Raw genomic sequence first — 16,348 nt, 5'->3', positions numbered from 1 at the left:
ATGAACAGATAAATAGGAACTCCTCAAAACTGAATACATCTGTGCTTCAAAAGGACTTTGCCAAAAGGGAGAAAAAGCAGCCAACTCAATGGAGAAAATTTTTGGAAACCATACATCTGATAAGGGGTCGACATACAGAGTATATGTATAAACCCTAAAACTCCACACAAAAAAAGATACAACCCAATTAAAAAATGGGGGAAAAGCAGGAACAGACATTCTTCCAAACAGAAAATACAAACGGCTAAAAAGCACATGACAAGATGCTTATTTTCAGTAGCTATTGGGGAAATACAATTCAAAACTACAATGAGATATCACTTCAAAACTACTAGAATGGCCACTATTAAAAAAGTGAAAACTACAAGTGTTGGAGGGGACGTGGAGGGACTGAAACACTTATTCACTGCTGGCAGGAATGTAAAATGGTACAGCTGCTATGGACAATGGTCTGGCAGTTCCTAAAGAAGCTAAGAATAAAGGTGCCTTATGACCTGGCAATCCTGCTATTCAGGATATACCCAGAAGATCTGAAAATAGGGATACAAACAGACATCTGCACACTGATGTTCCCAGTGGCATTATTCACAGTTGCCAAAAGAAACAACCCAAGTGTTCATCAACAGATGAATGAATAAACAAAATGTGGTGTGTGTGTGTGTGTGTGTGTGTGTGTGTGTATGTGTATATATATATATATATATATATATATATGATGGAATATTATTCAGCAGTAAGAAGTAATGAAGTCCTAAAGCATGCAACAACATGGATGAAACTTGAGGACATTATGCTATCTGAAATAAGACACAAAAGGAGAAATATTGAATGATCTCACTGATAAAAACTAATTATAATGTGTAAACTCATAGACATAAAATACAAACTATAGGTTACCAGGATATAGGATGAGGCTAAAGAATGGAGAACAGTTACTTAACATGTGTGGAATGTTTAACTAGGTTGAACTTAAACATTTGGAAATGGATAGAGGTGACAGTAGTACATTATTGTGAGAAAAATTAATAGTACTGAATTGTGTGTGGATGTGGTGGAAAGGAGAAGTTTAGAGTCATCTATATCACCGGAAGGCAAGTTGGAGGTTAAAAAATGGGAATGTATAACATCATGAATTGTGATGGACAGTGCGTGACTGAGTACAAATATTTAAAAGTTCCATCATGAACTAAAACACGTGTGCATCACTATTACAAACAGGTGGTAGTAAAGTGGTATATGGGGAGATGCACCTATTACAGGCTATGGACTATAGTTAACAGTAATATGCTAATTTTCTTTCATTAACAGTAACAAGTGTACCACACCAGTAACTAGGGGTTCTTAATACAGTATTTTGGATTTTTATTTTTATTATTTTTGTTGGAGAAATAGAAATTAATTGCAGTAATGAAAACACAACTATGTGATGATACTGTGAGCCACTGATTACATACTGTGGATGGAATGTATGATGTGTGAATATATTTCAATGAAATAGCATTAGAAAGAAAAAAAGAAACACTCAATGGAATTCTGCAGGCTGAGAAAGAAAAGTCAGGAGAGAGAGGCTTGGAGGAATGTGTAGAAATGATGATTATCAGTACGGGTAACTAAAAGAGTATAAAGAGACATAAAGAGAGATGAAAAAAAAAAGATGTGACATATAAGGGATAAAATAGTTGAAGTAAGTACTGCCTTTACAGTAATAACACTGAATGTTTAATGGATTAAACTCCCAAATCAAAAGACACAGACTGGCAGGAAGAAATTTTAAAATAAAATGACCCATCTATATGCTGTCTACAAGAGACTCATCTCAGAGCCATGGGCACAAATAGGATGAAAGTGAAAGGCTGGTAAAAGATATTCCACATAAACAGGGATCAAAAAAAGAGCTAGGGTAGCTATACCAATATCAGACAAAATAAACATTGAGTGCAAAAATGTTATAAGAGACAAAGAAGGACATTATATATTAATAAAAGGGGCAATCCACCAAGAAGAAATAGGAATCACATACTCAATATACACACACACACTTACATTCTCACAACAAATGAGTTCAGAAATAGAATAAAGCAGTCTTTGAAGAAAAAAAGCAAGATCCTCTAAATAAATCACGAAAATATCTGGCATGGGTGATAGCCTTTCGTGCACCTGCTGCTAATTGTCTCAGAGCAAGGAAAGCAGAGGTTATCCAAAAGGGGGAAATAACCACGCCCCTTACAGCCATCTTCCTGGTGGGCTGGGAACGCTACTGTCCGGCACTGATGCCACAGCCCGAGCCGTGCCAAAAAAACACAGTGTGACGGGAAGTGTTTCCAGCTTCACACGCACACATCATAATATCAGGAGTGGACAATAGCCCTCCAAGCACCCACAGCTAAGTGTCCCAGAGCTAGGAAGGTGGAGCTGTGCAAAAAGGGGGAAATTAACATGCCCCATACAGCCATCCTTTTAGCAGGCTGGGAACTCCCCTATACAGCCCGGTAGCCCAGAACTTCCCTTGAGGGATGGCGCGCACTTGTGACATAGCACAGTCTTCCCTCAGCAAAGGCCCTGGGAGGGCATGGCTTAGAAGAGGGACCCACTTGGAAATCCCAGGGACCATACACCAATACCAAGGACTTGTGGGTCAGTGGCAGAGACAATCTGTGGTGAGACTGAACTGAAAGTTTAGACTCTTGCAACAGCCTCAAAACTCCAGAATACCTGGGAGGTTTTAATTATTAAAGCTGCTCTCCCCTAACTGCTCAGACACACACCCCACATTCAGGGCGGACAGCACCAACAACACACCGAAACTTGGTGCACCAATTGGACCCCCACAAGAATCAGAACTCCACACACCATAAAACAAAGATGGGGAGAACTGGCTTGAGGGGAATAGGTGGCTCGTGGACACCACCTGCTGGTTAGTTAGAGAAGGAGTATGCCACCAACCTGTAGAGCTGACAAATTAGAGATTAGTCTTTGAGTCAGCCTACATATCCTAAAACAACTCTATCAAGTTAAGCAAATGCCCAAAACAACAGAAAATTTTAAAGCTTATGAAGAAACCAGACGATATGGAGAACCCAAACCCAAACACTGAAATCAAAACATCAGAGGAGACGCAGTACTTGGAGCAATTAATCAAAGAACTAAATACAAACAACGAGAGCATGGCACAGGATATAAAGGACATGAAGAAGACCCTAGAAGAGCATAAAGAAGAAATTGCAAGAGTAAATAAAAAAATAGATGATGTAATGGAAATAAAAGAAACTGTCAACCAAATTAAAAAGATTCTGGATACTCATAGTACAAGACCAGAGGAAGTGAAAAATGAATCAGTGACCTGGAGGATGCCAAAATGGAAAATGAAAGAACAAAAGAAAGAATGGAGAAAAAAATTGAAAAAATTGAAATGGACCTCAGGGATATGACAGATAAAATAAAATGTCCAAATATAAGACTCATTGGTGTCCCAGAAGGGGAAGAGAAGGGTTAAGGTCTAGAAAGAGTATTCAAAGAAATTGTTGGGGAAAATTTCCAAAACCTTCTACACAATATAAATACACAAAGCATAAATGCCCAGCAAACTCCAAGTAGAATAAATCCAAATAAACCCACTCCAAGACATATTCTGATCAGACTGTCAAATACTGAAGAGAAGGAGCAAGTTCTGAAAGCAGCAAGAGAAAAGTAATTCACCACATACAAAGGAAACAACATAAGACTAAGTAGTGACTACTCAACAGCCACCATGGAGGTGAGAAGGCAGTGGCACAACATATTTAAAATTCTAAGAGAAAAATTTCCATATTTAAAATTCTGAGAGAGAAAAATTTCCAACTAAGAATTCTTTATCCAGCAAAGCTCTCCTTCAGATTTGAGGGAGAGCTTAAATTTTTCACAGATAAATGCTGAGAGATTTTGCTAATAAAAGACCTGCCCTACTTCAGATACTAAAGGAAGCCCTACTGACAGAGAAACAAAGAAAGGAGAGAGAGAGATGGAGAAAGGTTCAGTACTAAAGAGAGTCAATATTGGTTCATTAAAGGACATTAAGAGAAAGAGGGAAAAAATATATGTGATAAACATAAACCAAAGGATAGGATTGGCTGACTCAAAAAATGCCTTCACAGTAATGACGTTGAATGTAAATGGATTAAACTCCCTAATTAAAAGATATAGATTGGCAGAATGGATCAAAAAATATGAACCATCAACATGTTACATACAAGAGACTCATCTTAGACACAGGGACACAAAGAAATTGAAAGTGAAAGGATGGAAAAAATATTTCATGCAAGCTACAGCCAAAAAGAAAGCCAGAGTAGCAATATTAATCTCAAATAAAATAGACTTTAAATGCAAGGATGTTATGAGAGAAAAAGAAGGCCACTACATAATAATAAAAGGCGAAATTCAACAACAAGAAATAATAATCATAAATGTTTATACACCCAATCATGGTGTCACAAAATACATGAGACAAACACTGGCAAAACTAAAGGAAGCAATTAATGATTCCACAGTAATTGTGGGAGACTTCAACACATCACTCTCTCCTATAGATAGATCAACCAGACAGAAGACCAATAAGGAAACTGAAAACCTAAACAATCTGATAAATGAATTGGATTTAACAAAGATATATAAAACATTATATCCCAAATCACCAGGATACACATTCTTCTCTAGTGTTCACAGAACTTTCTCCAGAATAGACTATATGCTGGGACATAAAACAAGCCTGAATAAATTAAAAAAAATTGAAATTATTCAAAGCACATTCTCTGATCACAATGGAATACAATTAGAAGTCAATAACCATCAGAGACTTAGAAAATTCACAAATACCTGGAGGTTAAACAACACACTCCTAAACAATCAGTGGGTTAAAGAAGAAATAGCAAGAGAAATTGCTAAATATATAGAAATGAATGAACATGAGGACACAACATATCAAAACCAATGGGATGCAGCAAAAGTGGTACTGAAGGGGAAGTTTATAACACTAAACGCATACATCAAAAAGGAAGAAAGATCTAAATCACAGAACTAATGGAGCAACTGAAGAAGCTAGAAAATGAACAGCAAACTAATCCTAAACCAAGTAGGAGAAAAGAAATAACAAGGATCAAAGTAGAAATAAATGACACAGAGAACAAAAAAACAATGGAGAGAATAAATAACCCCAAGAGTTGGTTCTTTGAGATGATCAACAAGATTGACAAGCCCCTAGCTAGACTGACAAAATCAAAAAGAGAGAAGACCCATATAAACAAATTATGAATGACAAAGGTGACATTACTGTAGATCCCAAAGAAATTTAAAAAATTATAAGAGGATACTATGAACAACTGTATGCCAACAAACAGGATAATGTAGAGGAAATGGACAATTTCCTGGAAACATATGAACAACCTAGACTGACCAGAGAAGAAACAAAAGACCTCAACCAACCAATCACAAGCAAAGAGATCCAATCAGTCATCAAAAAACTTCCCACAAATAAATGCCCACGGCCCAATGGCTTCACAGGGGAATTCCACCAAACTTTCCAAGAAGAACTAACACCAATCTTACTTAAGCTCTTTCAAAACAAGGAAGAACATGGAACACTACCTAACTCAGTTCATGAAGCTAACATCAATCTAATACCAAAACCAAGCAAAGATGCCACAAAAAAGGAATACTACAGGCCAATCTCCCTAATGAATATAGACGCAAAAATTCTCAACAAAATGCTTGCAAATCGAATCCAAAGAAATATTAAAAAAATTATACACCATGACCAAGTGGGAATCATTGCAGACATGCAAGGATGGTTCAACATAAGAAAATCAATCAATGTATTACAACACATTAACAAATCAAAAGGGAAAAATCAAATGATCATCTCAATAGATGCTGGAAAAGTATTTGACAAAATCCAACATCCCTTTTTGATAAAAAACACTTCAAAAGGTAGGAATTGAAGGAAACTTCCTCAATATGATAAACAGCATATATGAAAAACCCACAGCCAGCATAGTACTCAATCACAGGACTTGCCCTTGGGAAGACTATTACTGCAAAGGAGAGGTTAGACCTGCTTATAATTGTGCCTAAGTGTCTCCTCCTGAATGCCTCTTTGTTGCTCAGATGTGGCCCTCTCTCTCCAGCTAAGCCAACTTGGCAGGTGAAATTACTGCCCTCCCCCCTATGTGGGATCTGACACCCAGGGATGTAAATACCACTGGCAACATGGAATATGACTCCTGGGGAGGAATCTGGACCTGGCATTGTGGGATGGAGAACATCTTCCTGACCAAAAAGGGGGATGTGAAATGAAATGAAATAAGTTTCAGTGGCTGAGAGATTCCAAAAGGAGCTGAGAGGTCACTCTGGTGGGCACTCTTATGCACAATATAGACAACCCTTTTTAGGTTCTAATGAATTGGAATAGCTAGCAGTAAATATCTGAAACTATCAAACTACAACCCAGAACCCTTGAATCTTGAAGACAACTGTATAAAAATGTATATTATGAGGGGTGACAATGTGATTGGGAAGGCGATGTGGATCACACTCCCCTTTGTCCAGTGTACAGATGGATGAGTAGAAAAACGGGGGCAAAAACAAAAAAGAATCACTGGTGTCCCAAAAGGTGAAAAGAAGAGTAAGGGGGCTAGAAAGAGTATATGAAGACATAGCTGGGGAAAACTTTTCAACATTTCTAAACAACATAAATATGCAAACCAAAGAGGCCCAACTCTAAATAATACAAATAAACCCACTCCACGACATACACTAAACAGATTGTCAAATGCTGGATAGAAGGAGAAAGTCCTAAAAGAAGCAAGAGAGAAGGGATTCACCACAAAAAGGAAACCACATAAGACTAAATACTGACTACTCAGTAGGCATCATGGAAGTGAGAAAGCAGTGGTATGACATACTTAAGATTCAGAAAGAGAAAAAATGCCAGACAAGATTTTTTTATCCATCAAAGCTCTCCTTCAAAATTGAGGTAGAGTTTTAAACTTTCACACAAATGCTAAGAGAACATGTTAACAAGAGACCTACCCTATAAGAAACATTAAAGGGAGTTCTACTGGCTGAGAAAAAAAGGAAAGAGAGGTCAGGAGAAGGGCACAGAACTGAAGAGTTTTAGTAAGGTAACAAAGGGGAAAAAAAGAAGGGGGAGGGACATAACTGATGAATAAAAACCAAAGGATAAGATGGTTGATTCATGAACTGCCTTCATAATAACAACATTGAATGTGAATGGATTAAACTCCCCAATTAAAAGATACCGATTGACAGAATGGATTAAAGAGTTTGATCCATCAATACGCTGTTTACAAGAGACTCATCTTAGACCCACTCACACAAAGAGATTTAAAGTGAATGGATGCAAAAAAAAATATTCCATGCAAGCTACAGCCAAAAGGAAGCAGAGATAGCAATACTAATATCAGACAAAATAGACTTTAAATGCAAAGATGTCATAAGAGACAAAGAAGGACACTATATATTAATAAAAGAGACAATTCACCAAGAAGAAATAGCAATCACAAGTGTTTATGCACCCAATCAAGGTGCTCCCAAGTACATGAGACAAACATTGGCAAAACTGAAGGAAGTAATAGATGTTTCCACAATAATAGTGGGAGACTTCAATACACCACTGTCTTCTATAGATAGAACAACCAGACAGATGACCAATAAGGAAACTGAGAACCTAAACAATGTGATAAATGAATTAGACTTAATAGACATATATAGAGCATTACATCCAAATTACCAGAATATATATTCTATAGCACTCATGGAATGCTTTCCAGGATAGATCATATGCTGGGGCATAAAACAAGCCTAAATAAATTTTAAAAGATTGAAATTATTCAAAGCACATTCTCTGCCACAATGGAATGCAACTAGAAGTCAACAACCATCAAAGACCTAGAACATTCACAAGTATCTGGAGGTTAAAAAACACACTCCTAAAGAATCAGTGGGTCAAAGAAGAAACTGCAAGAGAAATTGGTAAATATCTACAGATGATTGAAAATGAAAACACAACATATCAAAACCTATGGGATGCAGCAATGGTGGTGCTGAGGGTGAAATTTATAGCTTAAATGCATACATTGAAAAGGAAGAAAGGGCTAAAATCAAAGACCTAACTGAACAACTGAAGAAGCTAAAGAATGATCAGCAAACCCTATAGCAAGTAGAAGAAAAGAAATATGGACTAAGGTAGAAATAAATGATACGAAGAATAAAAAAAAACAGAGAATAAATAAAGCAAACAGTTGGTTCTTTGAGAAGATCAACAAGATTGACCAACCCTTAGCTAGACTGACAAAACAAAAAAGAGAGAAGACCCAAATAAAATCAGAAACGAGGGCAGGGGACATTACTGTGGCTCCTGAAGAAATTTTAAAAATCTTAAGAAGATACTATAAACAACTGTACCCCCAACAAACTAGGCAGTTTAGAAGAAACGGATAATTTCCTGGAAACACACGAACAGACTAGACTGACATGAGAAGAAATAGAAGACCTCAACAAACCAATCACAAGTAAAGAGATTCAATCATCATCAAAAATCTTCCTACAAATAAAAGACCACGGTGGATGGCTTCACAGGGGGATTTTGCCAAACTTTCCAAAAAGAACTGACACCATTCCTGCTCAAACTCTTTCAAAAAATTGAAGAAAAAGGTACACTACCTAACTCATTTAATGAAGCTAACATCACTCTAATATCCAAACCAGGTAAAGATGCTACAAGAAAGGAAAACTACAGCCCAATCTCCCTAATGAATATAGATGCAAAAATTCTCAACAAAATACTTGCAAATCAAATCCAAAGACACATTAAAAGACTTACACACTATAACCAAGTGGGGTTCATTCGAGGCATGCTAGAGAGATTCAACATAAGAAAATCAATCAACGTAATACAACACATTGACAAATTGAAAGGGAAAAATCAAATGATCATCTCAATAGACCCTGAAATAGAATTCAAAAGAATTCAGAATCCTTTTTTGATAAAAATCACTTCAAAAGGTAGGAATTGAAGGATATGTCCACAATATGATAAGGGCCATGTATGAAAAACCCACAGACAGCATAGTACTCCACAGTGAGGGACTGAAAGCTTTCCCTCTAAGATCAAGAATGAGACAAGGATACCCGCTGTCACCACTATTACTCAATGCTGGGATAGAAGTTCTAGCCAAAGCAATCTGGCAAGGCCAAGAAATAAAAGGCATCCAAATTGGAAAGGAAGAAGTAAAACAGTCATTGCAAATGCAGACAATATGATCATATATTTGGAAAGCCCTGAGAAATTGATGATAAAGCTACTTGAGCTTAATAAGCAAATTCAGCAAAGTGGTGGGATACAAGATTAATGCACAAAAGTCACTAATGTTCCTATATACTAGAAATTACCTAACCAAAGAGACACTTCAAGAAAAAAATTCCATTCACAATAGCAACTAAAAAAATTCAAGTACCTAGGAATAAATTTAACCAAGGATGTAAAAGACCACTACACAGAAAATTACAAAACTTCACTAAAAGAAATAAATAAGGATCAAAATAGGTTGAAAAATATGCAGTGTTCATGGATAGGAAGGCTAAAGTCATGAAGCTGTCCATTCCACCCAAACTGATCTACAGATTCAACGCAATTCCAATAAAAATTTCAAAAACTTACTTTGCAAACTTGGAAAATCTAGTTATCAAATTCATTGGGAAGGGCAAAGGTCCTCGAATTGCCAAAAACATTCCAAAAAAGAAGAATGAAGTGGGAAGACTTACACTTCCTGACTTTAAAGCCTACTACAAAGCAGCAGTAGTTAAAAGAACATGGAACTGGCACAAAGATAGACATATTGACCAATGGAATCGAATCAAGAGTTGGAAATAGACCCCTAGATCTATGGATGATTAATTTTTGATAAGCCCCCAAATCCACTGAACTGGGACAGAAAAGTCTCTTCAATAAATGGTGCTGGGAGAACTGGATAGCCATATTCAAAAGAATGAAAGAAGACCCCTACCTCACACCCTATAAAAAATTAACTCAATGTGAATTAAAGACTTCAATATAAGAGACAGTACCATAAAAGTCCTAGAAGATAATGTAGGGAAACATCTTCAAGACTTGGTATTAGGAGGTAGCTTCTTAGACCTTACACCCTGTTCCGGTTTGCTAATGCTGCCTTTATGTAAAATACCAGAAATGGACTGGCTTTTATAAAGGGGGTTTATTTGATTACAAATTTACAGTTCTACCACCATAAAAGTATACAAACTAAGGCATCAACAGGAGGGTACCTTTACTGAAGAATGGCTAATGGTGTCCGGGAAACCTTTGTCAGCTGGGAAGGCAAACAGCTGGCATCTGCTGGTCCTGGGTTTTGTTTCAGCTCCTCTCTCAAATCATGTGCATCTTTAGCTTAGGATCTCAAACGTCCTTCTGTCCACAACTCTAAGTGTTTCGGAGCATCTCTGTCAGCTCCCAAGCATCTCTCCAAAAGTCTCCCTCAGCTGTTCTTGGGGCATTTTGTCTTCTTTGCTCTCTGTGTGAGCTCTCTTTAAAGGACTTTAGTGATCTAATCAAGATCCACCCTCAATGGGTGGGGCCACACCTCCATGGAAATAATATAACCAAAAGGTCTCCCCCACAGCTGGGTGAGTCACATCTCCATGGAAATCTAATCCAAATATCCCACAAGATTGGATTAAAACATGGCTTTTGAGGGAACATAATATATCCAAACCAGCACACATTCAAAGCACAAGTAATGAAAGAAAAATTAAATGGGAACCCAGTGAAATCAAAAGCTTCTGCTTCTCAAAGGATTTTGACAAATAAGTTAAGAAGCAGCCAATTCAATGGGAGAAAATATTTGTAAGCCATATATCTGATAAGAGACTTATACTCTGCATATACAAAGAAATCCCACAACTCTATAACAATAGCGCAAACAGCCCAATTATAAAATGGGTCAAAGATATGAAAAGACAGTTTTCCAAAGAGGAAATACAAATGGTTAAAAAACGCATGAAAAAATGTTCATCTTCACTAGCTACTAGGGAAATGCAAATCAAGACCACAATGAGATATCATCTCACACCAATTAGATTGGCTGCCATTAAACAAACAGGAAACTACAAATGCTGAAGAGGATGTAGAGAAATTGAAACTCTTACTCATTGCTGGTAGGACTGTATAATGGTACTGCTGTGGAAGACAGTTTGGTGGTTCCTCAGGAAACTACATTTTAAGTTACCCTACAATCTGACAGTTTCACTTCTTGGTATATAACCAGAATATATGAAAGCAGTGACATGGGCAGACATTTTTACACCAATGTTCATAGTGGCATTGTTCACAATTGCCAAGAGATGGAAACAATCCAAGGGTCCTACAACAGACGAGTGGATAAACAAAATGTAATATATACATATGATAGAAAACTATGCAGCAGTAAGAAGAAACAAGGTCCTGAAACATGACAACATGGATGAACCTTTAAGACATAATACTGAGTGAAATAAGTCAGACACAGAAGGAAAGATATTGTATGTTACCACTACTATGAACTTCCTGAACAATGTAAAATCAGTGTCTTATAATGGATAATATAGGGGACTTAGAGATAGACAGAAGGTAGTGAAGGGGGAATGATAACCTAATATGTACAGCCATGTTAATGAGGGTGAACTTAAAGGTATGGGATTGGACAGGGGTGATGATTGTTCATTAATGGAATTATAAATATCAGTGCCACATTGAAGGCGAACATGATCGAAAGTGGTTGTTCAAAGGCATGTATCTGACACATAAGCACTAAAAATATAAATAAGTGTTTGCATGACATACTTCTAAGGTATGATACTGGTACAAAGAGTTAACAACAGAGTGATATATGGGAAAAACTACCCACTGCATATTATAAACTATATTTAATAAGAATACCTTACCAGTACTACACTAATACTAGGGATGAATAACTAGGAGCTGATAAGAGCTTGGGGGTGTTTTGTGTTATTATAATTGTTTAAAATTGAGGGTGATGATGATTGTACAACTAAGTTAAGTTAATGTGAGACACTGATTGTTTATCTTGAACAGAATATATGTTATCTGAAATTATGAACCCCCTAGTTAATAAGTCAAGCCCTGGATCTTGAGGTTTGCTCTTCGGAAACTTAGGACTGTAAAAGGGGGACTAAACATACATATAATTATGCCTAAGAGGCACCCCCAGCAAACCTCTTTTGTTGCTCAGATGTGGCCTTTCTCTTTCTAAGCCCAACTTGGCAAATAAATTCATTAACCTCCCCTGTTCATGGGACATGACTCCCAGGAGAGTAAATATTCCTGGCAATGTAGGGCATGGCTCTCAGGAATGAGACTGGCCCTGGCATCAAGGGATTGAAAATGCCTTCCTGAACAAAGTGGGGAAAAGAAATGTAACAAAATAAGGTTACAGTGGCTAAGAGATTTCAAATAGAGTTGAGAGGCTATCCTGGAGGTTTATCTTATGCAAGTTTCAGTTAAACATTCCAAATGGCCACAGTATGTCAAGCCCTAACCAACAGCAGTTGGGAAATACCTAGGTCCCTAACTGAAACTCTATAAAAGTTTCACTCAGCAAGTTTATTTTTCAGAAACTTAAATCCCCCAGAGTGTTCCTATGCCAGATGAGTCCCAAAACCCAGAAGCAGCAGCCTCTTCAAGAACAGAAGTTCCCTTTCCCATAATGTTGACACCCCTTCTCAACATGAAAAAGTTAGGGTGGTCACTGCCTAGAATCCCTGAAGATCAAGAAAGTGATTAAATGAGAGGAAAGGGTAGCAACAGACAAGATAGGATTTAACAAAGGATTATGAATACTGAATCTTTATATTAATACTTTTTTTAGATACTAAGGTATTAGAATAGTTAGAAGGAAATAACTCAAATGGTAACCCATAACATTCTTTGAAATATGCTCTATAGCTATTTGTTAAATTGTACTTTGAAGGTTATCACCATTACATATGTTGTATTTTACAATAAGGAAATAAGTGAAACCGTGGAACTGTAACCCATAATATCCCTTGAAATTACCTATATAACTACTTGTTAAATCATACTTTGAAATTTATCAACTTTCTGAATATTAGATATATTTCAGAATAAGGAAATAATTGAAATTATGGAACTGTAACCCACAACATTCTTTGAAATTTTCTAACTACTTATTAAATTGTACTTTGAAAGTTATCAGTGTTCTGTATATGTTATATTTCACAATAAGAAAAGGTTAAAAGTGAAACAAAACAAAATGAAACACTTGCAACAAAGAAAAGCCCAGGAACAGATGGCTTTGCAGGTGAATTCTACCAATCTTTCCAGGAGAAATTAAATTCAATCCTGCTCAATCTCTTCCAAAAAATTGAAGAAGCGGGAATATACCTAACTCATTCTATGAATGCAACATCACCCTAATACCAAAGCCAGATAAGCATACTACAAAGAAAGAAAATTATAGCCCAATCTCTCTAATTTGAAAACATGCAAAAATCCTCAACAAAATACTTGCAAATCAAATCCAATAGCACATTAAAAGAATTATACACCTTGATCAAGTGGATTTTAGTTCAGGTATGCAAGGGTGGTTCAACACAAGAAAATCAATGAATGAAATGCACAATTATCAACAAATCAAAGGGGGAAAACCACATGATTATATTGATTGATGCAGAAAAAGCATCTGACAAAACCCAGCATCCTTTCTTAATAAAATCACTTAAAACAGCACTTGCTTAATAGGTGCAGAATGTTTTGACTAGGTTGAACTTACATGTTTGGAAATGGATAGAAACGATGGTAGCACGTTATTGTGAGAATAATTAACAGTACTGAATTGTTTGTGAATGTGGTGGAAACGGGAAGTTTAGAGTCATGTATGCCACAAGAAGGAAAGTTGGAGGTTAAAACACGGGAATGTATAACACAGCGAATCTTGTGGTGGACTATGATTGTGATTAACAGTAAAAATATAAAATATTTCTCCCATGAACTAGAAAAAATCTACAAAACTATTACAAGGAGTTAATAACAGAGTGGTATATAAAAGAAACACATCATTTGTAAACTATGGACTATAGTTAACAACAATATCTTCATATTCTTTCATCAATAGTAGCAAATGTACCACACCAATGGTAAGGATCAATGATGGGGGAATAAGAGGTATAGAATGTTTTGGGTTCTCTCTCTCCCTTTTCTTTTCTTTTCTTTTTTTTTTTGGATAATGAAAATGTACTAAAATTGTGGTGATGAAAACACAGCTATGTGAAGATACCATGAGCCACTAATTGTTTACATTGGATTAACTGTATGGTGTGTGAATATATCTCAATAAAATTGCACTGAAAAATAAAATTCAATAAAAATTTTTAAAAGCATGGGAAAAGATGCTGAATATCACTAGCTATCAGAGAAACACAAATCAAAACCACAATGAAATATCATTTCACACCTAATAGAATGTCCACCAATAAACAAAAAGAAAACTACAAGTGTTGGAGAGGATGTGGAGAAATAGGAACACTTCTTCCCTGCTGCTGGAAATGTAAAATGTTATAGCCTCTATGAAAGATGCTTTGGTGGTTCCTCAGAAAGCTAAGTATAGAGTTGCTTTATGACCCACTAATCCCCTACTTGGTGTAAACCCAGGAGATCTGAAAGGAGGGATGCAAAAAGACCAACGTCCATGGTGGCCTTAATCACTATTGCCAAAAGATGGAAACAAACCAGGTGTCCATCAACCGATGAATGGATAAACAAAATGTAGTATAAGCATATGATGGAATATTATTCAACAGTAATAAGGAATGAAGTTCTGAAGCATGTGACAACATGGATGAACCTTGAGGATTTTATGTTGAGTTAAATAAGTCAGGCACAGAAGGACAAACATGGTATGATTTTGCTAATATGAACAGATTATAAGTAAACTCACAGAGATAAAATCTAGAACTTAGGTTACCAGGAGACAGAAAGAAGCTAGAGAATGGGAAGTGGATGCCTAACATGTGTTAGAATTTTTAAGTAAGCTGAATTTAAATATTTTGAAATGGATAGAGGTGATGGTAGCACACTATGGTGAGTGTAATTAACAGCACTGAATTATGTGTGATTGCGGTTGAAAGGAGAAATTTAGGCCCAGGTGTGTCACTAGAAGGAAAGCTAGAGGGTGAAACGTATAACACAGTGAACCATGTGGTGGATGATGACTGTGATTAATAGTACAAATATGAAAATTTTCGTTCATGAACCAGACAGATGTACATCACTGTTTCAAGGAGTTTTAATAGAGTGTTATATGGGAAAAATGCACTTATTGCACACTATGGACTATAGTTAAGAGTAATATTTTAGTATTTTCAAATCAACAGTGACAAACGTACCATGCCAATTCTGGAGTCAATATTAGGGGTAGGGGTTAAGAAATATGGAATGTTTGGGGGTCTTCTTTGGAGTAATGAAAATGTTCTAAAATTGATTGTGGTGATGAATACACAACCATGTGATGATACTGCGAGCCACTGAGTGTATACTTTGGATTGTTGTGTGGTATGACTGTAGCTCAATAAAACTGCTTTTAAAAAAACATAGGTCTGTTATGACAAAGTGAATAATAATGTAAAACTAGGGACCACAGCTAATAGTGTAATTACAGTAATATCATTTATTACAAAGATACTGCACTAATACAAAATAATAATAGGAAAACTGTAGTGGTGGGTATGGTGGTTTGACATTTGTTATGTCCCCAGAAAGGAAATGTTCTTTTAATCCATTCCTGTGGGTGCACACCTGTTGTGGGTGGGATCTTTTGATTAGGTAACTACAATTGAAGAGTTGCCCCACGGTAGGTCTTAATCCCTTTACTGGAGTCCTTCAGAGACAAAATTGAGAGAAGCTTATAGTGAGCACCCCAGAGAAGATAGGAGAGGACCCCTAGAAGTTGAGATAGGGAGCCACTGAAGCCAGAAGCTGAAAGCAATGAAACCTGGGAAAGAAGGACCAGCAGACACCGGTCATGTGCCTTCCCATGTGACAGAGATGTCCATCTTTCTTCAGAGAAGGTGTCATCCTGTTGATGCCTTAATTGGGACATTTTCAGGCTGTAGAACTGGGATTTATTAGCTTACAAATTTACATTGTAAAAGCCAACCCATTTCTGGTATATTGCATTCTGACAGCTTTAGCAAACCAAAACAGTGGGTTTACATAGGAGCTCTGTATTTTCTGCATGCTTTTTATGCACATCTACAACTTCTCTGATTA

Source organism: Choloepus didactylus, chromosome 16, assembly GCF_015220235.1.
Source record: "Choloepus didactylus isolate mChoDid1 chromosome 16, mChoDid1.pri, whole genome shotgun sequence".
In the NCBI taxonomy this organism is placed as follows: domain Eukaryota; kingdom Metazoa; phylum Chordata; class Mammalia; order Pilosa; family Megalonychidae; genus Choloepus; species Choloepus didactylus.
The sequence above is the reverse complement of the archived record's forward strand: the minus strand, read 5'-3'. Positions refer to the sequence as shown.